The following is a 24,256-nucleotide window of genomic DNA, read 5'->3' on the forward strand; positions in this document are numbered from 1 at the left end:
GGCTTATGCTTAGTGTAGCTTTAAGGTTAGAGTTAAGTTGGGTTATGTTTACTGTTAGTGTTCATGTTAGGTTTAGGGTTATGTTTAGTCTTAGAGTTAGTGTTCAGATTAGGGTTAGGGTTAGGGGTTGGGGTAGGGTTAGGGTTAGTGTTAGGGCTGGGTTATGTTTAGGGCTAGGGCTAGGATTAATGTTATGGTAATTCTTAGAGTTAGATGAGGTGGTTTATGTTTCAGTTAAGGTTAGGTTTAGCAGTAAGGATATGATTAGGAATAGGGCTGGTGTTTGTTTTAGGACTGGTTTAGGGCTACAGCAAGGGCTACGGATAGGGTTAGTGTTGGATTATATGTAGGGTTTTGGTGAGAGTTAGGAGTAGGTGTAGTGATAGTGTTAGTGTTATGGCAAGAGTTATCGTTAGGGCTGGGCTTGAGTCTAAGTTTAGTTATTACATTTAGAGTTAGGATTCTCTTTAGGTTTATAACTATATTCATTTTTATGGTTTGGGACGGGGCAGGTTTTGATGTTAGGGCTAGGGGTATGATTAGGGTTAGGTCTGACGTTAGTGTCGTGTGTGCCTTAGGGTGGGGACAATGGAAAGTGTAGGAATAGGCGTAGGGTTTTTGTTTGAGTTAACACTAGGGTTAGAGTTAGGGTTATGCTAGTGTTAGGGTTACTGTTAGGGCTAGGGCTAAGACTAGGTTTTAAGTTATGGTTAGAGTTGGCTTAGGGTCACAGTTACAGTGGGTGTGCATATGATTAAGGTTAGGGCTAGGTTGAGTTTTAGGGTTTGGGGTAGGTTTAGGGTCGGAGCTAAAGTTGGGTTAGGGTTCATGATACAAAACCCAACCCTAGCCCTAAAACTGATGTTAACATTAATCCGAACGTGAAGCCTAATTCTCACCATAGCACTAACTCTAAAACTAACCATAGCCTTAGACATAACCTTATCCCTAACACTAACCCCAAATCTAAACCTACAATTACCACTACAAGAAACCACAGTTACCACTAACCCTATACCTGACCCTTACCACAACACAACTCCAACCCAAACACTAACATTAACAATAACAATAATTCAAGAATTAGCACTAAGCCTAAGCCTAGCCCTATCCCTAACACTAACACTAGTCCTAGACTTAACCCTAACCCTGGCACTAGCCCTAGCCCTAAACCTAACCCTAACTCTAACACTTGCCCTAGATCTAGCCCTAACACAACCTACAGCTGAAACTAATCCTAGCCCTAGCCCTAAAAACTAGACCTTACACTAGCCATAACCCTAACTCTATGTCTAAACCTAGCCCTTGCCCAAATCTTAACCCTAACACTAACACTATGCTAACTCTAGTACACTAACTCTAAACATTAAGGCTAACACTAAACTTAAATTTAATCCTAACAATTACCCAAACACTAATACAACCCTAGCCCTAACCCTAACCCTAAGCCTCACCGTAACTCTAACCCAAACCTTATCCTTATCCCTAATCTTAAATCCAATCCTAACGCAACCCTAACCCCAACCCTACCACTCCTTCTCTCTATAAAACTAACTCTAACCGTAACCAAAACCTAACCCTAACCCTATCCTTAAACCTGGGAACAGGTTTGTATAGGACAGGGAATCCAGAGTAGAGCGGAGCCAAATCATGTCTAGCACTCGTTCCTGGAAATAAATTCATACCCTATCTCCCTTCCCTCCAGCTAGTAAGGATCACATAATACCTAAAATACATTTGGCACAGATTGCTGTTTGGAATCCTAAACCAAAATAGTACACATACCCTAATCAGAACCCTTAGCCTAACCTTAACCCTAACCCTAACCAGAACCTGAACCCTAATCCTAACCCTAAACTGAAGGCAGCCTTAACCCCAACCCTACTCTTCCTTCTCTCCATAAACTATCTCTAACCCTACCCAAACCCTAACCCTAACCCTAATCCAATCCGAAGCCTAAGCCTAACCCTACCCCTAACAGTAATCATATGCAGAACCCTAACGACAACATAAACACTAATATTAACCATAACACTAAGACGAGACATCACCCACACCTAACATTACCCCTAACTTTAACCCTAAACCTAACCCTAATTGTGACCTTATGCCTACCCCTACTCTTAACCCAAACACTTAGCCTACCCCTACCCATAGCCCTAACCCTAATCCTACTCTAATGTTACCCATAGTCTTAAAATAACACTTAACCTAGACTTAATGCTAGCCCTAACCCTAAACCTGGCTCTAGCCCAAGACCTATTCCTAACCTTAACCCTAAACCTAACACAAACCCCAGCACTACCCTAACCCTATCCCTAAGCCAACACTGACCACTACCTCAGACCCTAGTCATAGCCCTAAACCTAACCCTAACACTAACACTTAGTCTAACCCAACCGTAACTCTAACCGTAATCCTGCACAGACTCCTAACACAAACCCTTGCCCTAACCCTAAGCCTATTCCTAACCCTAAGCCAAACCTAAACACTAAACATAATGGTAACCTGAACACTAAACCTACTCTTAAACCTAACCTTAATCCTAATATCAGCCCTAAGCCTAACCCAATTGCTAAGTCTAACACTAGGTTTAACCAAAATGGTAGCACTACACATAACACTAACTCTAAAGCTAGCACTAACCATAAACCTAACCCTAGCACTAGACTTAACCCTACACCTAACCGTAGCACTCCACACAATCCCTAACCCTAACAGAAATCCAAGCCCCAGAACTGACCCTAAACTTAGACCCAGACATGACCATATCCCTAACCCTAACCCTAGCTCTAGGCCAAATTCTAAACCTAACCATAACTATAGACCTAGGCTTAGCCCTAATGATAACCCTAGCCCTTTCCATAGCCATGGCCTAATGCTAACTCTAACACTAGCACTATCCCTAAACTTAGTACCAACACTAAGGCTAACATTAACCATAGCCTTAAACCCAACACTAGCCCTAGTCCTAACGCTAACACTAAGCCTAGACATAAGACTAGCCTTAACCCTAACCCTAGCCCTAAACCAAACACTAAGCTTAACTATAACTCTAACGCAGCACTAACCTTAACCGTAGATCTAAAACTACCCCTAACCCAAACCCTTCTACTAACCCACCCTAACCCTAGTCCTAAACCTATCCATAAATCTAGGCCTATTATCAGCCCTAACCCTAAGCCTTGCCCTAACCTGAACTCTAGCCCTAATGCTAACTAACACTAAACCTACCCCTAACTCTCACCATAACCCTAAGCCTAACCCTGACCCTAACCCTAAGCCAAACACTAACCTAACACCTACACTTACTACTACCACACCCCTAAACCTAACCCAACACTAACCCTAACCCTACCCTTAACCCTAACCAAACCTAACTCTAACTTTAACCCTAACCCTAACCTGAACCTTAATTCTCACGCTAGCTCTAGGCTTAACGTTATCTTTAACCCTAACCCTACCCCTACACCAAGCCCTCCCTTAAACCTAAACCTAATCAAACACCTACCACTACCCCAACAATATCTGTAACACCAAGCATAACAAAACCCTAATGCTAACTCTAACACTAATCTTAGCCCCAAGTTCTAATCCTAACCATGGCCCTAGTTCTAACACTAAACATAACACTAGTCATAACTCTAAACTTAACCCTGTCCCTTGTCCTAACCTTAACCATTACATGAACCCTAACCCTAACCCAAAACCTAACCATAACCATAACCCTAATCCAACCCCACCCCTATCCTTACGCCTACCTCTAATCTTAAAACTTATGCTAACTGTAATTGTACCCTTTTATGTAACCCTAAACCTAACCCTAACCCTACCACTGTGACGAACCCTAAACAAATGAGTAGCTCTAAACCTAACCATAGCCATAAACCTAAAACTAACACTAAACCTAGCCCTAACCCTCGCCATAGCCATAAACCTAACCCTAGCACTAACCTTAACCCTAAGCATAACCCTTACCCTAAACCTAAATCTACTTCTAACAATAACGCTAACTCTAACCTTGACCCAAGTCTTGAATTAACACTAGCCTTAAACCCAGCCCCAACCCTAACCCTAATCCTTGTCCTCACCTGACCCCTAACACTGTCCCTAGCCTTAACACTAACCCTAATGTTATCCATAATCCTAAAACGAGCCCCAGCCCTAGACCTAACTTTAACTGTAACCCTAACCCTAAAACTGGGCCTAAAACTTAGCCCAACCCCGAACACTAACGCTAATGCAGCCCTATGCCTAGTCCTAAATCTGACACTAAACTTAACAATAAAACTGAACCTAACCCTAGTCTAAGCCCTAGACCAAGCCTTAGCCATAAACTTAACCACAGCCCTAACTCTAGCCCTAGCCCTAATGTTAATCTTAATGCAATTCCCACAGCTAACCATATCACTACCCCTAACCTTAACTGTAACCCTAACCCTATCCCTAAAACACTCTTTACCCAGACCCTAAGACTTAAGGTAACACGAAGCCTAACACTAACCCAACCCTAAACCCTAACCCTACTGTAACACTAACCCTAACTTAAGCCTATCAATAACCCAATCCCTAGTGATAACACTAACACTAATCTTAAGCATAATCATAACCCTAAACCTACGCCTACACCTAACCGTAACCCTATGCCTAACTGTAACCATAACCCTAAATCTTAGCTAACTCCTACCGTTAAGTCTAACCCTCACCCTAACTCTAACGTTAACCCTAACACTAACCCTAAGCCTACACCTGATACTACCCTGAACCTTAACATTAACTCTTTAATCCAACCACAAACCTAATCCCAAAACTAATCCTAGCATTAACCCTAACCCAAACCCTTGCTCTAAACCTAGCACTAACCCTAACCCTCACCCTAGCCCTAATCCTAAAGCCAGCCATAGACCCAGCCTTAACCCTAACCCTAAACCTAAGACAAAACCAAACCCTAACCCTAATTGTACCCCAGAGCTACCCCTAACCATAAACTTACCCTTAACCCTAACTGTGGCTCTAGACCCTAATGCCAACTTTAACACTAGCCGTAAACCTAAATCTAACCCTAACCCTAAAACTAACCATAACCCAATCCCTACAACTACCACTGACCTTAACCCGAACACTAACCCTAAACCTATCCCTACACCTACTCCTCCCCTAACCATAACCTTAATCAAAACCCCAGCCCCTCCATAACCATAGGCCAAACTCGAATGCAACCCTAACCCCAACCTTACCAATAACCATAAAACTAACCCTAACCCTAAACCAAACTTAACACCAACTCCATCCCTAATACTAACACTATTCTTAACAATAGCCATAATCCTATCCTTGGCCCCAGCCCTAACCCTAAACCTAGCCCTAGCCCTAAACTTACCCCTAACCCTAACACTAACATTAACACTACCACCAACCCTACACGTACCGCTCTGCTAAACCTAATCTTAAGCCAAGACTAACACTAACCTTAACCCCGTCCCAGCACTAACACAAGCCCTAACCCTAAACCTAACTCTACCCATAGACCTACACCTCCCCTAACCCTAATCCAAACCCTAAGCTTAAATCTAACCCTAACGCAAGCTTAACCCCAAACATGACCCTAACGTTATCCATAAAACTAACATTAACTCTGTACCAAACCTAACCTTAACACTAAAAGTTACCCTAACACTAATCCAAGTCCTTCACCTACACCTACTATTAACTCTAAACCTAACCCTAATCCAAACCGACCCCTAACCCCCCACCCTTACCCCTAAACCTAATGCGAACTCTAACCCAGCTCTACCCCTAACGCTACCCCTAACGTTAACCCTAACCCATTCGTACCCATTCCTTAATCCTAGCCATAGCCCTAAACATAAAACTAACAACAGCCCTAGCCCTAAACCTGACCTAGCACTAACCCTAGCCCTAAACCTAACACTAAACCTAGCACTAAACATAGTCCTACCCTAACCATTGCACTAACACTCCAGAGCCACCCTTAGCCCTAACTCTCACCCTAACCCAACCCTAACCCAACCTCAACCCTAAACCTAACCCTAACACTAGCACTATCGCTCACAGTAACCATAAACCTAGCCGTAACCCTAACCCAAGCTCTAACCCCATCTGTAATGTTAACGTTAACCATTTCCCTAGACCTAACACTAAACCAGCCCTACACATGGAATTAACCATAGTCCTAGTCCTAAACCTAAACACAGGCCTAGATTTAGCCCTAAATCTAGACCTATCCTTAACTCTAGCCATGGCCCTAACCTTAACCCTAACATTAACACTATCCATAACCCTAGCACAAACACTAATGCTAACCCTGAACCTAACCACACAGTAAAAAGCCATCTCCATTCCCCACTATAAACCCATCACCATAGCCCTAACACTAACCCTACCCTTAACCCTAAAACTAGCCCTAACCGTGACCCTGCACTACACCTAACCCTAAAGCAAATCCTTACCCTACCATAACTCTTAATCTTACCTTAATTCTAGCCCTAACCCTACCCTCACGCTAGTGCTAGTCCTAACACTAACCCTAACACTAACTTTAACTCTATCCCTAGCCCTAGCCCTACCATTAAGACTAACACTAGTCCTAACCCTAACACAAACCCTAACACTACCCTATGTCAAACTCTACCCTTACACCTGACTCTAACCCTAACCATATCCCTAACCCTAACCCTCAACGCTAGCCCTAACCCAACACAAATCCTAGCCCTAAATGTGACCCTAAACTTAGCCCTAACCCTAGCCATAACTCGAACCCTAACACTAACCCTAGCTCTAAACCTAACACTAATCCTAATCATATATCTAGACCTAGTCCTAGCACCAACGCTAACCATAACCCTGTCCATAGCCCTGGCTCTAACCGTAACCATAACACTAGCCCTATCACTAACACTAAACCTAAAACTACCCCTAAACCTAATCCTAAACCATCTCTAACCCCAACCCTACCCATTCCCCTAAGCCTAACATTAACCCTAACTCTAACTCAGCCCTAGGCTAACTTTGACCCTAACACTTACCCTAGACTAAGCGACAGCCCTAACCTTAGTTTCATCACTAACACTAACCGTAACTCTGTCCCTAACAAAAACCGAGCCCCAGCATTGCCCTAGTCCTGCCCCTAAACTAAACTTACCTCTAACAATAACTCTACGGTTAAAAGTAAACCTAACCCTAGCTCTAGGACTAACTCTAAACCTAAAACTTATCCTAACTCTAACTCTAACTCTAGGCCTAACCCCAACCTTAGCCTAGAGGTGACCCTAACGCTAACACTAACTATCACCCAACACTAATCATAACCCAACACTAACCCTAACCCTAATGTTAACTCTGCCCTAATCCTAGCCCTAACCCTAATGTCAAAATGAGCTCATGTCCAAACCCTAACCCTAAGCCTAGTCCTAATCCTACTCCTAACCATGATACTAGTCCTAAACCGACACTAACCCTAAGTCTATATGTAACCCAAACTCTAACCCTAAATATAACCCTAACCTACCACTAACCTTACCTGTAGCCCTAAAATTGCCCCTACCCATAATGCTAAGCATAACCCTAATCATAGCCCTACACTTAACCCTACTCCTAATGCTAGGCCCAACCCTAGACCTCAGCATAATCCTAACCCTAGGCCTAACTCTAGTCCTAACGCTAACTCTCATGGTACAACCAGCCATAACACACATCGTAACGTTAACCCGAACCCAACCATCACCCTACCCTTAAGCCTACCACTCCTCTAACTCTAACCCTAACCCAACTCTTACCACTATACTAGCCCTAATCCAAACCTAACCCTTACCATATCCCTACCCTTAACTGAAAACCGAAACAATCCCTAACCATAACATTAATCCTAATCCTAGCCTTTATCCTAAGCATAGCCCTAGCCCTAACTCTATCCCTAACTTAGTCGTAACCCTAATGATAGCCCTAGCTCTAGCTCTAGTCCTAACCCTAACCCCAAACTAACCCTAACCCTACAGTAATCCGAACCTTAGCCCTAACCCTAACCCTAAACCGAAGACCAACACTAGCCCTAATCCTAACTGTAGCACTAAATCTAGACCTAACCCTAACTGTAGCTATTAACCTAACCCAAACCATAAGCTTAAACCTAACGCTAATCCAAGGCCTAAACCTAGCCCTAACACTAACCCTTGTCCTAATAGTAACCTTAACGCTAGACCTCCCCGTAAATCTAGCACTAACTAATCTAAACATAAACGTAACACAACCATAACCTTAACCATAACCGTAGATCGAACCCTAACCCTAGCCCTAACTCTAACACTACCATAAACCTAGCTGTAACTCTAACCCTTCCCCTAAACATAAACCTAAAAGTAGCTCTAGTACTAACCCTAAACCTAACCCTGACCCTAAACCTAGCCATAGACCTAAGGCTAACCCAAACCCTAGACAGAGACCTGAGCCTAACCTGAGACCTACCTGTAACCATAACCGTAAGTGTAACCATAAAACTAACCATAACCCTAGCCATAGGCTTAACTTCTACCCTAGCTGTAGACCTGTCCCTAACCACAACCCTAACCCTAACGCTAATCCAACAGTAGCCCCCTCTCTGATGCTAACCATGACCTAATCATAGCCCTAGCCCTAACCCCAACACAAGCCCTAGTCATAACCCTAACCCTAACAACGGATATAAATCTAGCTCTAAACCTAAGCCTAACCCTAAACATAGCCTTAACCCTAACCCTCACCCTAATCCTAAGCCTAACCTTAACCCATATTCTAACCCTAACAGTAACCTTAGACCTAGCCCTAGAACTAACACTAATCCTAGCCTTATCCCTAGACCTAGTGCTAACCTTAACCCTATGCCTAACACTAGCCTTAACACTAATGCTAACCCTAAACCTAAGCCTAAATCTAGCCATAACCCTAGCCCTAGCCTTAACCATAATGCTAACACTAACAGTAGCCCTAACCCAAACCCTAACCCTACCCCAACCATAACCCTAACTCTAACCCAACTCTAACCTTACCCCTAAATCTACCACTACTCCTACCCGTTACCTTAACACTTACCTTATTTTTCCCCCCAAAGCCACAGTACATAGTTGTATGTTATAGCTGCACATTCTTCTAGTTGCTGTATATGGGACGTGGCCTCAGCATGGCCGGAAATGCAGTGTGTCGGTGTGCACCTGGGATACAAAGCTGGGTCGCCAACAGCAGATCCTGCGCAATTAACTGCTAAGCCATGGGGCCTGACCCACGCTTACCTTAAATATAAACCTAACCTTAGACATAACCCTAAAGTTAACCCTGACCCTACCCATAACTCAAACTCTAACGCACGCAACTTTAAACCTAACACTAACCCTAATCCTAGCCATAACCATAAGCCTAAAGCCAGCCCCAGCCCTAGCCCTAACCAGCATCCTAGCACTAAACCTAGCCCTAACGCTAACCATAGCCATAAACCTAACTGAACTCTAACCCTAAACCTAAGCTTAGCTCTAACCCTAGACCTAAACCTAAGCCTTTCCCAAAACCTAATCCTAATGCTAACCATACACTTGACCCTCACCCAAACACTAAACCTATCCCAAGTGTAACCCTAACCCTAACCCTAGGCCTAGCCCTAAGCCTAGCCCTAAGACAAACCAGAACTCTGTTCGTAACCCAACCTCAAGCCCTAACAGTAACCCTATCCCCAACACCAACCAAAACCGCTACCCATATCCCAAACCTAAGCCTAAAACAACCCTAAGCCTAAACCTAGGCCTATGCCAAATCCTAACCTTAAGTGTAACGTTAACCTTAACACTGGTCCTAGACCTAATTCTAACCCAGCCCTAAACCGGACCATTACACTAGCCCTAACACTAACCCTAACCACAGACTATCACTAGCCCTAAGTCTAACACCAGTCCTAACCCGAGCCCTGGCCCTACCCCTAACCATATCCCTAACCGTAGCCACAACACTAATGCTAATCCTAACCCTAACCATGACCCTAAACCGATCTCTCCCATTCCCTCCAAAAGCCCAACCATTAAGCCTAAACCTAACAGTACCCCTGCCACTAAGTCTAACACAAACCCTGACCCTAAACTGAACCAGGATCCTAGCCATAGCCCTAACCATAACACTAGACCTAGACCTACCGCTAACCCTAACCCTAACCCGAACCATGGCACTAACCCTAATGCTCAATCTAGCCCTAGCCATAACACTAACACTAAACCGAACTGTAGCACAAAACCAACACCTACCACTATGTGTAACCCTAACCCTAAACAGAGTATTAATCCTAAGGCTAACCCAAATTCTATCCATAAACCTAACCCTAACCCTAGACCTAGCACTATCACTAACATAACCTTAAAGCTAACACTAAACCTAACCCTAATGTGTAACCTAACCCTAAGCATAGCACAGACTTAATCTTAATCCTGACTTTAACCCTCACTCTAACCCTAAAACTGACCCTAACCCATAAGCCTAACCCTAAACCTCACCGAATCAGAACCCAAACACAAACCCAAACCATTACCCGAACACAAACCTGAATCTGAACACTAACAAGAACCCTAACCTTGACCCCAACACTAGGACTAACCCTAAACATAAACTTAACCTTAATCATATCCCTCAACCTAACTCTAACCCTAGCCCTAATGCTAGCCCTAGACCTAGACCTAGACCAAGACCTAATCATAACTGTAAACTTAAGGCTAACCCTAGCCAGAACACTAGGCCTAGCCTTAGCTCTAGACCTAACACTAGCCCGAGACTAGCCCTAACTCTAAGTCTAGAGCTAACAGTAGCCCTAGCCCTAAACCTAGCACTAAACCTAATCCTAATCCTAGCCCTGGACATAACCCCAGCCGTAACACTTACCCTAACCCTAACACTAACCCTAACCATAACACTAAACTTAACCATAAGCCTAGCCCTAGTAGTAACCCTAACTCTAACCCTCACTCTCACCCTAACCCTAGCCTTAACCCTAACACTAACCCTAGCCCTAAACCTAACACTAAACCTAACCCTAATAATAGCCCTAACCAACACCCTAGACCTATCCATAACCCTGGCAATAACCCTAGCTTTAGCCCTAAACCTAAACATAGCCCTAGACCTAACCCTACCTGCAAGCATAACCCTAGCCATAACCCTAACCCTATCCCTAGGGTTAATAAGCCTAGTGCTAAACCTAACCCTAGCCTTAGACACAGCCCTAGCCCTAACCCTAACCCTAGCCCTAGCCCTAACCTTAACCCTAACCAAAACTCTAAACCTAATGCTAACACTAACTCTAACCCACACACCCTTGGTTTGTTTTCAACATATGTGAAAGTTTTCACACACAGTAGGTGTGATGGCATACATAAAAATGTGAATTATGTCACAAAAAAGGCGAATGGTGTCACACATATCAATGGGTGTGTTTTCACACACAAATGTGATTCTTGTCACACATTCACCATTGGTGTGATGTCACACACACATTGAGTGATGTCAGACACACAATGTGTGTGAAGACACACACCAACCTGGTGAAGTCATAGAAAATAGGAGTGGTGTCTCTCAGGAAAATGAGTGTGAATTCACATATAATGAGAGTTACACAATACACATATGTGGGATTTATGTCAGAGTAAAATATGAGAGATTTCATAGACACCTAGGTGTTATTTCGTACATAAGAGTGGATGTCACATCACACTGAACAATATGGCTGCCGTCACATGCAATGGGAGTGTTATCACACAATTTGTGAGATGTGACTGGCTATCCTAGTGTTACCACAATTAAGATTTGTGATGTCCAAAAAAAGGAGTGATGTCACACATAACAATTGCAGTGATGTCGCACACAAAATGTAAATGATGTCGCAAGCACAACGTTGGAGTGATGTCAAACACACTATCAGAGTGATGCCACACTCAATTGGTGTGATGTCAAACATAATACTGGGAGTGGCAACAACATAACGACAGTTGGGATATCATATCCTAATTAAGGTTGGTGTCACACACAATTGATGTGATGTGACACAAGATGAGGATGTTGTCACACACACAAGTGGTGTGGTGTCACACATAACCATGTGTCATGTCACGCATAACAATGGGAGTGATATCCCATGCACACAGTGTGATTGATGTCACACCATAAAAGGTGAGTTGTGTCAAAAGGGACACGACGATGTTATACATATCAGTGAGAGTGTTGTCACACAATTCATATGATGTCACACAAAATGTGAGTGATGTCACACAGAAACAGGTGAGTAATACAGCAGAGGACTCGTGATTGACGTCACACGTGTGTCAATGATGTCACACTATTGGTGTGATGTCATAAAAACAACAGGAATTTTGTCTCAAATAACAGAGAGATGTCACTCCAAATATATGAGTGAAGTCACAGAAACACCATGAGAGTGATGGCACAACAGTAGTAGAGTGATGTCCTCAAGAATTAGTGTGATGTCACACAGAATATTAGGAGTAACATCACAAGTAACAAAGCGATTTCATATGCTAAATTGCATTCATGTCACACACAATTGGTGTGATGTCAACATCTGAGAATGTTGTCAAGCTCATAATAGGTGTGATGTCATACATAAAAAAGTGTCTTGTCTTATGTCACAAAATTGAATGGTGTCAAACATATCATTGGGTAGGTTTTCAATCACAAATGTGAGTCCTGTCACAAATACACCATTGGTGTGATGTCAGACACACAACGTGTGTGAAGGCTCACACCGACCTGGTGATGTCACAGACAACGAGAGTGGTGTCTCTAAGGAAAATGAGTGAATATTCACACATAACAATGAGAGTTACACAAAACACACCAGTGCGATATGTCAGAGTGAAATGTGAGAGATTTCACAGAATCCTGGAAGTGACCTCATACATAACAGTGGGTGTCACATCACAGTTAAGAATATGACTGTCATCACACACAATGGGAGTGATATTACACAATTTGAGAGATGTGACCGTCTATCCTATTGTTAGCACACTCATGTTGTGTGTGTGTGATGTCCCAAAATGGGTGTGATGTCCCATATAACGATTGGAATGATGTCAGACACAAAATGTGAAGCACGTCACACTCAATTGGAATGATGTCAACACTATCAGAGTGATGCCACACTCAATTGGTATGATGTCATTCATAATACTGGGAGTGACACCATACATAATAATGGTTGATATAGCATACGGGAATTAAGGTTAATGTCACACACAAATGTTGTGGTGTGACACACAATGAGGATGTTGTCACACAAACAATTGATGTGATGTCACCAAGAAGCATGTGGTCATGCCACACAAAATAGTGGGACTGATATCACATGCACACAATGGGAGTGATGTCACCCTTTAAAATGTGAATTATGTCACTAGGGACATGTCACTGATGTCACATATAGCAGATGTAATGTCACACTATTGATGTGATGTCACACATAATGAGACTGAGGTCACACATAAACATGTGAGTAATATCACAAAGGACATGTGACTGATGTCACACATATGTGGGAGTGATATCACACTATTGGTCTGATGTCATACAACACAACAAGTGTGATATCACACATAACAGAAAGATGTCACCCAAAATATATGAATGAAGTCACAGAAACAACATGGGAGTGATGTCACAATACTAGTAAAGTGATGTCCTCAAGAATTAATGTGACATCACACAGAATATTGGGAGTGACATGACACTTAAGAATAGCCATTTCATATGGTAAATTCGAGTGATGTCACACACAATCGGTGTGATGTGAACATATGTGAATGTTGTCACACACACACAATAGGTGTGATGTCATACATAAAAATGTGAATTATGTCACAAAAATGTGAATGGTGTCAAACATATCAATGTGTGTGTTTTCACACACAAATGTGAGCACTATCACACATACACCATTGGTGTGATGTCATACAGACATTGAGTGAGGTCAGACACACAAAGTGTGTGAAAGCACACACCAACCTGGTGCTGTCATGGACATTTGGAGTGGTATCTCTAAGGAAAATGAGTGTGAATTCATACATAACAATGAGAGTTACATAAAACACACAATAGGGATATAAGTCAGAGTAAAATGTGCAAGACTTCACAGAAATCTGGGAGTGATTTCATACAAAACTGTGGATGTCATATCAAAGTTAACAATATGGCTTCCCTCACACAACTGGAGTGATATCACACAATTTGAGAGATGTGACAGGCTAACCTAGTTTTATCCTGCTCAAAGTGTGTGATGTCCCAAAATGGGTGTGATGTCACACATAACGATGGGAGTGATGTCAGACACAAAATGTTAGCCATGTAACACACCGTTGGAGTGATGTCAAATACTATCAGAGTGATGCCACACTCAATCGGTGTGATGTCATACATAATACTGGGAGTGACAACACACCTACTAATGGTTTGATATCATATGACAAGGTTGATGTCACTTACCATTGATGAGATGTGACACGCAAGGAGGATGTTGTCACACATACAAGGGGTACGATGTCACCCATAAACAAGTGTGTCACATGACGCATAACATCGGGTGTGATATCACATGAACACAATGGGTGTGATGTTACAAGTTAAATGTCACTGATGTCACAGATAGCAGTGGGAGTGGTGTCACACATAAATATATGAGTAATCTCACTAAGGACACATGACTCATATCACAAATATGCTGTTAATAGTCTACACTCAGGTTTCTATCCAATGTATTGAAAGAGCAATTCTGCTGAACTCAGCTTGCCAATAGCTGTAGGGTACATACTCTAATGAGACATTTTATACTTTTCACTACAACTGGTACAGCTTATCTGTAACATCCATTCAATGAAAATACAGTGTGAAGAAACACTCCTTTTTCTTTATCTCTTTATGATCGTCTTGAAAAGTCCCTTTTCAATGGTTGCAGTTTGCGTTTTTCATTCAGGCTTTCTCTTACATGGAAGGAAAAAATGTGCTGGTTGAGCTTAGTTTGCCAGTAGCTGTTAGGGAGCATCTTCCTATGAGAGGGCTTAAACTTTTCACTACACAAGGAAGAGAATATCTATAATATCCATTTATGAAAAGCACAGTGTGGAGAAAAACTCTTGCTTGTACCTGTTTAGCATCTGCACTCAAAAGTACTTTTTCAAACATTGCAGCTCACGACATTTACTCAGGCTCTCTCTCACATTATAGGAGAGAATATTCTTACTGAGCAAGGTTGCCATTAGCTTTAAGTAAGATCTTCCCACGACAGCTTTGATCCATTTCACTACTGCTGGGAGAAAGTACCTATAACACCCATTGAAATAACATACACGATGGAAAAACACTCATTTTAGTTGTTGAGGATCATCTTGATGAGTGAACTTTTCAATCATTGATCTTCATGGCCTGCACTCAGGCTTTCCCTTAAATATAATGAAAGAACACCCGTTCTGAACCCAACAGCCCTGTAGCTGTAAGTCAGCTCTTCCTTGGAGGGCTTTTAAACTTGTCACTACATCTGGGAGAAAGTATCTGTAACATCCATAAAATGAAAGTCAAGTGTGCAGAAAATCTCTGGCTGCTATGTATATAGGATTCTCCTGCAAATTGCCTTTTCCATCATTGTAGTTAACGACCGTCACTCTGGCTCTCTCTCCTATGTAATGCAAGAAACTACATGCTGAACTCAGCTGGCAAGGAGCTTTAAGCAGGATCCTCCTCTGAGAGCTTGTAAACTTGCACTGCAGCTGCAAGAGAATATCTGTAACATCCATTCCATGTAAGATCTCTGGGGAGGAAAACACTTCCTTTTAGCTTTTTAGGATCATATTGTAAAGTGCCTTTCATCTTTGCAGTTGATTGCATGCACTCAGGCTTCCTTCCTGATATAAAGGAAAACACCCCTGCAAAACCTACTTTGCCAGTGGCTGTTGGGAACACTTTCCTAGGATAGTTTGCACTTTACACCACAGCTCAGAAAGAAGCTGTATCACATCCATTCAATGAAAGTACACCATGAAGAAAACCTCCTCTAGTAAATGTTTATGCTCATGTCCTTAAGTGGCTTTAACTACACTGCAGTTCAATCTGTATTCAGGGTCTCACTAGTACATCATGATGACCATTATTGCTTATCACAGCTTGCCAGTATCTTATAGTAACATCTTCATATGAGAGGATTTAAAATTTCAGTAACACTGGGAGAGTGTATCTATAACATCCATAAAACGAGAGTGCAGTATGTATAAAATTTCTTGCTTCTATCTGTATACGACTATCCTGATAATTGCTTTTATCAACATTGCAGTTAACCACCTTCAATCAGGAATTCTTCCCCATGTAAAGCAAGAAAGTTCTTGCTGACCACTTCTTCCAAGTACTTGACAGGAGGATCTGCCTCTGAGAGCCTTTAAACTTTCCACTGTAGTGAGGCGAGTATTAATCTAACATCCATTCCATGAACCTACTCTGTGGTGAGAAACTCCTAAAGTTAACATTTTAGGATATGTTAAAGTGTCTTTTCCTCTTTGTCGCTCATTGCCTGCACTGAGGCTCCCTTCCCAACCGAAAGACAACTCACCACTGCTCAAACAAGTTTGAAAGTAGCTGTTAGGTACAACGTCCTATGACAGCTTTCCAACTATCACTACAGGTGGTGCAGATGATCATTACCATCCATTCAATAAAAGTTGACTGTTCAGAGCAAGTCCTGCTTGTAGGTGTTTAGGATCATCTTGAGAAGAGTTTTAATTACTGCAGTTCAATCTGCATTCGGGGTCTGAGTAGCATATTATGATGAACACTACTGATTAACACAGGTGGCCAATGTCATATGTTACATCTTCATATGAGAGGTTTCTCAATTTCACTGCAGCTAGAGGAGAGTATCTATAACATCCCTAAAATGAAAGTCAAGTGTGGAGAAAATCTCATCCTTGCATCTATATAGAATCTTCTTGCAAATTGCCTTTTCTCTTTTTGCAGTTAACGACCTTCACTCAATCTCTCTCTCCCAAGACATGCAAGAAAATGTTTGCTGAACTCACCATACAAGTATCTCTGAGGAGGATTTTCCTCTGAGATCTATTAAACATTTCACTGCATCTGGGAGAGAATATCTCCAACATCCATTCCGTGACCATACTCTGTGCAGAAAAAGTCCTCCTTTTAGGTATTAGAATCATATGGTAAATTGCCTTTTCCTCTTTGCTGTTCATTGTCTGCAATGATGTTTCCTCCACTATATAGAGACAAAACACCCTGCTCAACCAATTTTGCCAGTAGCTGTAAGGAACATCTTCGTATGAGAGATTTCAAAGTATTACTACAGGTTTTGCTGATTATATTTAACATCCATTCCTTTCAAGTTGAATCTTCAGAGACACTCCTGATAGTAGCTGTTTAGGATCATCTGGAGAAGAGATAGTTAGTACACTACAGTTCAATCCACTTTCAGGCTCTCATGAACATATCATGACAAACATTATAGCTTAACACGTGTGGCCTATATCTGTAAGTAACATCTTCATCTGAGATGTTTTAAAATTTCGGTACAGCTGGGAGAGCGTATCTATAACATCCATAAAATGAAAGTGAAATAGGCAGAAAATCTGTGGCTTGTCTCTTTATGGGATCAGCCTGCATATTGCCTTTAAATCACTGCAGTTAACGACCTTCGCTCAGGCTCTCTATCCCATGTAATGCAAGAAAGTGTTTCTTAACTCGCCTCGCAGGAATCTTTAAGGACGATCTTCCTCTGAGAGCTTGTAAACTTTTCACTGCAGCTAGGAGAACCTATTCATTACATCCATTCCATGTAAGTACTCTGTGGAGGAAAACACTTGCTTTTAGCTTCTTTGGATTATATTGTCAATTGCATTCTCATCTTTGAATTTCATGGCCTGCCCTCAGGCTTCCTCCCCGATGTAAAGAAAAAACACCACTGTTAAACATACTCTGCCAGTAGCGATTAAGAATACCTTCCCATGAGAGTATACACTTTTCACCACAGCTCAGAAATAAGCTCTATCACGTCCATTTAATGAAAGTACACCGTGAAGATAACTTCTGCTTATAACTGTTTAGGGTCATCTTCATAAGTGACTTCAAATACACTGCAGTTCAATCTGCTTTCAGGGTCTCACTAGCATGTCATTACGAACACTATTGCTCAACACAGGTGACGAATATCTGTTAGTGACATCCTCATTGGATAGGTTTTAAAATTTCAGTACAGCTGGGAAACAATATATGTAACATCCATAAAATGAAATTCCACTTTGGAGACAATCTCTTGTTTATATCTGTGTAGGATTATCCTAAAAATTGCATTTTAAATCATTGCTGTTAACGACCTACACATAGGAATTCTCTCCTTGTAATGCCAGAAAGTCCTTGCTGAACTTGCTTGCAAGTATCTTTAAAGAGCACCTTCCTCTGAGAGCTTTTAAACTTTCCATTGTAGCTGGGAGAGAATATCTATAACATCCATTCCATGAACATACTGTGTGGTGGAAAAGTCTTCCTTTTAGTTTTTTGGATCACATAGTAAGATGCCTTTTCCTCTTTGTAGTTCATGTCCTGCACTGAGACTTGCTTCCCACACGAAAGACAAAATACCACTGTTCAACGATGTTGACCAGTAATTCTTTGAAACACTCCTAGGAGAGCTTTCAAATTATCACTACATGTGGTGCAGATTATCATTACCCTACGTTCATGAAAGCGGACTCTTCAGAGAAACTCTGCTTACAGCTGTTTGGGATCAGCTTGAGAAGAGACTTTGACTACACTGCAGTTCAGTCTGCCTTCAGGTTCTCAGTAACGTATCATGATGAACACTATTGCTTATCACAGTTGGCCAATATCTATAAGTAACATCTTCATATGAGTGGTTTTCAAATGTCAGTAAGCTGGCAAAGTGTCTCTATAACATCCATCAATTGAAATTCAGGTGTGGAGAAAATATTTTGCGTGTATCTGTACAGGACTATTCTGAAAATTGCCTTTTCCAACATTGCAGTAAATAACCTTCATCCGTGCTCTTTCTCCCAAGTCAGGTAAAAAAATGTTTGCTGAACTCAGCTTGGAAGTATCTTTAAGCAGGTTCTCCCTCTGAGAGCTTTTAAACTTTTCACTGCAACGGGCAGCGAATATCAATAACATCCATTTCAGGAATGTACCCTGTGGAGAAAAATTCTTCCTTTTAGCTTTTTAGGATCATATGGTAAAGTGCCTTTTCCTCTTTGTCGCTCATTGCCTGCACTGAGCCTCCCTTCCCAATGGAAATACAAAACACTCCTGCTCAATGACCTTTGCCAGTAGCCATCAGAGCATCTTCTTAGGAGAGCGTTTGAACGATCACTACAGGTGGTGCAGATTATTGTTATGATCAACTCAAAGAAAGTTGACGCTTCAGAGAAACTCCAGCTTGTGGCTGTTAAGGGTCATCTTCAGAAGAGATTTTTAATAGACTGCAGTTCAAACACTAGTCAGGTTCCCACTAGCATCTCATGATGAATTATATTACTTAAGACAGGTGGCCAATATCTGAAAGCAACGTCTTCATCTTAGGGGTTTTAAATTTCAGTAGTGCTGGGAGACAGTATCTATAACATCCATAATATGAAAGAAAAGTTTGGTGAAAATCTCGTTCGTGTAACTGTGTACGTTCATCATGCAAATTGCCTTTTCCCTCATTGAATTTAATGGCCTTCACTCAGCTCTCTCTCCCAAGTAAAGCAAGAAAGCGTTTGTTGAACTCAGCTTGCAGGGTCCTTTAAGAATGATCTTCTGAGAGCTTTTAAAATATTCATTGCAGCTGGGAGAACTTATCTATAATATCCATTCCATGTAAGTACCATGTGGAGGAAAACACTTGCTTTTAGCTTCATCAGATCATATTGTCAATTGCATTTTCATCTTTGCATTTCATTGCCTGCACTCACGTTTCCTCCCTGATTTAAAGAGAAAACACTACTGCTAAACCTACTCTGCCAGTAGCTGTTAGGAACACCTTCCTATGAGAGTTTCAACTTATCAACACACCTCGGAAAGAAGATCTATCAAATCCATTCAATGAAAGTATACCGTGAAGATAACCTCTTCTCCTACCTGCTTAGGATTATCTTCATGAATGACTTTAAACGCACTGCAGTTCAGCCTGCATTTAGGGTATCATTAGCATATCATAATGAACAATATTGCTTAACACAGGTTGCCAATATCTGTTAGTAACATCTTCATATGAGAGGTTTTAAATTTTCAGTACAGCTGGAGAGAGTATCTATAACATCCGTGAAATGAGAGTTCAGTGTGGAGAAAATCTCTTGGTTGTATCTGTATAGGATTATCCTGAAAATTGCCTTTTCCACCATTGCAGTTAACGACCGGCACTTAGGAATTCGCTCCCAGGTAAGGGTCATCTTGAGAAGAGACTTTTAATAGATTGCAGTTCAAACTCTAGTCAGGGTCCCACTAGCATATCATGATGAACTACATTGTTTAAGACAGGTGGCCAGTATCTGAAAGCAACATCTTTATCTTAGAGGTTTTAAAATTTCAGTACTGCTGAGATAGAGTATCTATAACATCCATAATATGAAAGACAAGTTTGGTAAAAATCTCATTCGTGTATGTGTACGTTCATCATGCAAATTGCCTTTTCCCTCATTGCATTTAATGGCCTTCGCTCAGCTCTCTTTCCAAAGTAAAGCAAGAAAACGTTTGTTGAACTGAGCTTGCAAGGTCCCTCAAGAATGATCTTCCTCTGAGAGTTTTTAGAATTTCCACTGCAGCTGGGAGAACTTATCTATAATATCCATTCCATGTAAGTACCATGTGGAGGAAAACGCTTTTAGCTTCATCAGATCATATTGTCAGTTGCATTTTCATCTTTGCATTTCATTGCCTGCACTCACGTTTCCTCCCTGATTTAAAGAGAAAACACTATTGCTAAACCTACTCTGCCAGTAGCTGTTAGGAACACCTTCCTATGAGAGTTTCAACTTATCAACACACCTCGGAAAGAAGCTTTACCAAATCCATTCAATGAAAGTATACCGTGAAGAAGACCTCTTCTTGTACCTGCTTAGGATTATGTTCATGAATGACTTTAAAGGCACTGCAGTTCAGTCTGCATTTAGGGTATCATTAGCATATCATAATGAACACTATTGCTTAACACAGGTTGCCAATATCTGTTAGTAACATCTTCATATGAGAGGTTTTAAATTTTCAGTACAGCTGTAGAGAGTATCTATAACATCCATGAAATGAGAGTTCAGTGTGGAGAAAATCTCTTGGTTGTATCTGTATAGGAGTATCCTGAAAATTGCCTTTTCCACCATTGTAGTTAACGACCTGCACTTAGGAATTCGCTCCCAGGTAAGGCAAGAAAGATCTTGCTGAACTCAGATGGCAAGTGGCTTTCAGCAGATCTCCCTCTGCGAGCTTTTAAACATTCTACTGCAGCTGGGACAGAATATCTATACCATACATTCTATGTAAGTACTCTGTGGAGGAACATACATCATTTAGCTTTTTAAGATCATCTTGCAAAGTGCCTTTTCATCTCTGCAGTTCACTGCCTGCATTCAGGCCTCCTCCCCAACGTAAAGACAAAACACCACTGTAAACCTATTTTGCCAGTTGCTGATAGGAGCACATTCCTATGAGATGTTAAAATTGTCACCACAACCGGGGAAGAAACTCTATCACATCCATTCAACGAAAGTACCGTGTGAAGAATATCTTTACTTGTAGCTGTTTAGAATCATATTCATGGGTGACATTAAAAACATAGTAGTTCAGTCTACCTTTAGGGTCTCACTAGCATATCATTATCAACACTATTGTTTACCACAGGTTGCAAATATCTGTTAGGAATACCTTCATATGAGAGGTTTTAAAGTTTCAGTACAGATGGGAGTATCTATAACATCCGTAAAATGACTGTTCATTGTAGAGAAAATTTCATGCTAATATTTGTATAGGACTATCCTGAAAATTTCCTTTGCATCCTTGCAGTTAACAACATTCAGTTAGTAATTCTATCCCCATTTAATGAAAGAAAGACCTTGCTGAACTCACATTGCAAATAGCTTTCCGCAGGATCTGCTTCTGAGAACTATTAAACTTCCCACCGCAGCTGGGACACAATATCCATAACATCCAGTACATGAAGGTATGCTGTGCAAAAAAACACTTCCCTGTAGATTTTTGGACGATGTGGTTCAGTACCTTTTCCTCTTTGCCGTTCATTGCCTGCACTGAGGCTGTCTTCCCAATGGAATGACAAAACACCACTAAGAACCAAGTTTGCCAGTAGTTTTCAAGATCATCTTACTAGGAGGGCCATCACTACAGGTGGTGCAGATTATCCTTACCATCCATTCGATGACAGTTGACTCTTCAGAGAAACTCCTCCTTGTACCTGTTTAGGATCATCTTGAGAATTCGAATACAATGCAGTTCAGACTACATTCAGGGTCTCACTAGCGTATCATGACAAACACTTTTGTTTAACACAAGTACCCAATAAGTGTAAGTAACATCTTCATATGAGAGGTTTTAAAATTTCAGTACACCTGGGAGATAGTATCTATAGCATCTGTAAAAGGAAAGGCCAGTCTGGAGCAAAATTCTTGCTTGCATCTGTAGAGGGCTATCCTGAAAATTGCCTCTCCCAACATTGCTGTTAACAACATTTACTTAAGAATTTTCTCCCTGGGGCCTGTCCAGTGGCACAAACAGTTTCGTGTGCACGTTCCACTTTGGTGGCCTGGGGTTTTCAGTTTCTCAACCCTGGGCATGCACCAACACACTGCTTGCCAGGACATGCTGTGGTGTCGTCCCATATAAAGTAGAGGAAGATGGGCACAGATGTTAGCTCAAGGCCAAACTTCCTCAGCAAAAAAGAGGAGGATCAGCATCGGATGTTACCTCAGGGCTGATCTTCCTCACAAAAAAAAAAAAAAAAGAATTCTCTCCCATGTTATGCCAGCAAGGTCTTGCTTAATTCTGCTTGCCAGTATGTTTAAGGAGCATCTACCACTGAGAGATTTTAAACTTTCCACTGCAGCTGGGAGAGAATATCTATAGTATCCATCTAATGAACATACTCTGTGGAGAAAAACATTTCCATTTAGTTTTTGAGGGTCATAATGGAAAGTTACTTTTCTTCCTTTTGGTTCGTTGCCTGCACTGAGGCTGCCTTCTCAATGGAAAGACAAAATACCACTACTCAGGCACTTTTGCCAGTAACAACTAAGGAAATAACTTCGTGCCCTGTCTCTCTTCCTTCCAGCAAATGAGGTCCACCTTTCTTAACCAGGTTGGGGACATATTGCCATTTCAGGCCTTGAGAATGAATATCACATTCCTTTGAGAAGGCAATTTGTGATCCCAGGTTGTAAGTTGAGCTCTAGGAACAAGTTAGTAATTGAATTTTAATGATTACTTGAATTTAGCTGAGCTATGTATAAGACCCATTGTTGGAAATAACTTCATGCCCATTATCTCTTCCTTCCATCTCGTAAAGATCAGAAACCTAAAATAGGTAAATAACGGAATGCAGTTTCAGGCCTTGAGATTGAATCTCATATTTCTTTGAGAGGGCACTCTCTGACCCAGGCTTGTATGCAAATGTCTAGAAACGACTTTATATATGAGCGGCAATCATTAATACAGCTGGGCTAATCTATGGCTAACACCCATTTCTGGAAATATCTTTATGCCCAATCTCTCTTCCTTCCAGCTCTGAAGGTTTACATCCCTAAAACAGGTTTTGAATATATTGCTGTTTTGAGCCTTAGGAGGGAATATCACATTCCTTTACGAAGGCAATTTCTCGTCCCAGCATGTAAGTAGATGTCCAGGAACAAGTTAGTACATGAGTGGCAATCATCACTACAGCTGAGCTCATCTGTATAAAATACCCATCCCTGGAAGTATCTTTGTGCTCCCTCACTCTTCCTTTCAGCTCGTGAGAATCACCTTCCTAAACCAGGTTTAGAACATAATGCTATTTTTGTCGTTGAGAGCAAATCTCACATTCCTCTGTGAAGACTCTTATTGATAACTTCTTGTAAGTAGATGTTTAGGAACAAGTTTATATTGGAGCATCAATCAGTACTACAGCTGAATAAAATGATTTATAATACACCTTCCTCGAAATAACTTCATGTAAAAACTCTCTTCTAGCACTAAGCAT

Source organism: Diceros bicornis, unplaced genomic scaffold (assembly GCF_020826845.1).
Source record: "Diceros bicornis minor isolate mBicDic1 unplaced genomic scaffold, mDicBic1.mat.cur scaffold_147_ctg1, whole genome shotgun sequence".
Lineage (NCBI taxonomy): Eukaryota > Metazoa > Chordata > Mammalia > Perissodactyla > Rhinocerotidae > Diceros > Diceros bicornis.